Below are 2,425 nucleotides of genomic sequence, written 5' to 3'. Positions count from 1 at the left end.
CCTGCACAGGGGGGAACCTGATGCACAAGTCAGAACCCCTCCTTCCCCCTGGCAAGAAACCTTGCTGCTGGCAGTGAGTCAAACCTTCAGTGTAGGAGAAAACGGCATGGCCCATGAGGCCACGCCCAAGCGTGAGGGCCGCCTTGGGCACAAACACACATTGTGACCCTCAGCGTGAGTACCTTTTTCAAGTAACGCCTCTCAGTGACTGGACCAAGAGCCCGCATATGTGGCTTGCCATGCCCATAGGCACCCAGGACTAACTAGATGGTGTGTATTCCAGTTGAGGGAACCCACTGCTGTGCTCTAGAGTCCCTCTCCTGGGGGGGTCCCCTGTGGCAGAAAACAGTACTCTTCATTCCCACAGAATGAACACAAACACTTGGGAGCTTGGACAATCCCCCGAGAGGAAGGCTCTTCCTCGGCCTCTGAGACAACCCCTACCCTGACCGGACACTGTAAACGCATCACCCAGAGACAAAATCCTGAGTGACTGCCTCCCACTTGCCCTACTTTGATTTCCAGAGGATCTCCCCTCACGGACTAGAGATCAGGCCTGCCATTACATTGGCCCCTAGCTGAGCCAAGTTTGCTTTTTCAGACATCTGTCCCCACAGCCCTGGCAAACACAGCCTCTAGGCTGGGTCCTCTGGAGCCATACCACAGGACCGTGCCTGCTCTCTCCTGGGAAACTGTGTCCATTCCTTTGGCCACACACCTCCAGAATATGAGAAACCTCAAGGCCTCCGAGGACATCCCACTACTGGGAGCCTCACTGGACTCACAGGGGCATTCGGACACAAGCTGAGCAGCTACATCCATGAATGCATGCACACAGATGTCAACAGAGATAGAAGGTTGAGCCGGACAGGCCTTTAGGCCGTAGTCTCAACTCTTGCTTTGGTTTCCAGGTGTCACTCCTCAGAGGCTTTGGTTCGAAGAACAGGGTATGGGGCTTTCCTGAGGCACGGAACAGAACTCCTCTCGTCTCCACATGGGAAGTTTCCTTGTTGGAGCCGTGTGAAACACCTCATGTTGGAGAATCCTGCAGAGTCCCTGAGCCACCTCCACATTCCAAAGTCTCCCAGGCCACCAAGCCACAGTAGGACTCATCTTCAGGAGAGACCATTTCAACTCTCCCCTCTGGGTAGCTCACCCAGGAGCCCGCAGATTGAGCCTGCCTTGTCCTGACTAAAGAGTGGGAATATGAGGTGGCGTTCCCAGGCATCCATGCTTAGACACCTGCTCTCGAGTCTTTCCATATGGGGCCTCTTGGAACCATCCAATAGGACTCGACTGTCGTGCAGAAGGTAACCTTCAGTTTTGGAGCAGTTCACAAATCCCATCGTAGCCAAAACTTTCTGGCCTCATGAAGCCCCCACACCCTTCAGGAAGAGGCCATGCTGGACAAGAACTCTAGCCTGAGGCACGTCTCATAGTTGACATGACCTCAGTGCAGGAGATCTCGATTCAGCCTCTGCAGAGTGGGCCTGCCGTGCCCTCGGTCCCAAACCTCACGCTAGCTTGTGTTTTCAGACTTCCTTCCTCACACTCCTGGCAAACAAGCCCTCCGGACTAGGAACTCCGGAACCAAAACCCAGCCCAGTGTCTGCCCAACCGAAGAAAAACGTTTCCCTGTGGGGCTCTCCAGAAAACCCAGATGAGGATCAACCTGCTCGGGCCTCGACGGTACCCGAACTGGATAGGCTGCTCTGGGCACTCATGCTCTGCCTGACACAGCCTGAAGCCAGACGTCCAGACAGACAAGGAGACAGCTGGCCGCACACCCAGCACTTCGGACACGCCATGGTCTTATGCCGTCACCTCATCCTAACCTTGGTTTTCAGATATCTGAACCTAGACATTATATCAATTCTCCACACAGCTGGGTATAGCAAGCACAAAACAGAACTCCTCCTTCCCCATGGCTGTCAAGCTTGCTCTTGGCATGGAGTCACACCCTCAGGGTGGGAGAAACCTTCATGGCCCCTGATGCCACGCCCAAACTTGAGTGCTGCTTGGGCACAAATTCACACTGTGACCCTCAGCATGAGCCCCATGTCAAAGAAAGGCCTGTCAGGGCCTGGACCAAGAGCCCACATATGGGGCTTGCCAAGCCCCTATGCACCCAATCCTCACCACGGTTTGAATTTTCCAGTCGCCCCGCCCGTACCTGGAGCTCTGCTCTGGAATCCCTTTCTTGGAGAGACCCATGAGCCAGACAACACGACTCCACCCTTCCCACAAAATGACCCCAAACTCTTGGGAGCTGGGACAAATCCCCAGAGAGGGATACTCGTCCACAGTACCTGAGGCCACCGCTCCAATCCACGGCTATCCCGGACACAACATCCAGAGACAAAAGCCTGAAGGAACGCCTCCCACTCGCCCTTGTTTCAGAGGCCCAGGAGCTCCCTCTCGGGCT

The sequence above is a fragment of the Mustela nivalis genome (assembly GCF_964662115.1).
Source record: "Mustela nivalis genome assembly, contig: HAP1_SCAFFOLD_226, whole genome shotgun sequence".
Classification (NCBI taxonomy): Eukaryota; Metazoa; Chordata; class Mammalia; order Carnivora; family Mustelidae; genus Mustela; species Mustela nivalis.
Note: the sequence above shows the minus strand (reverse complement) of the source record.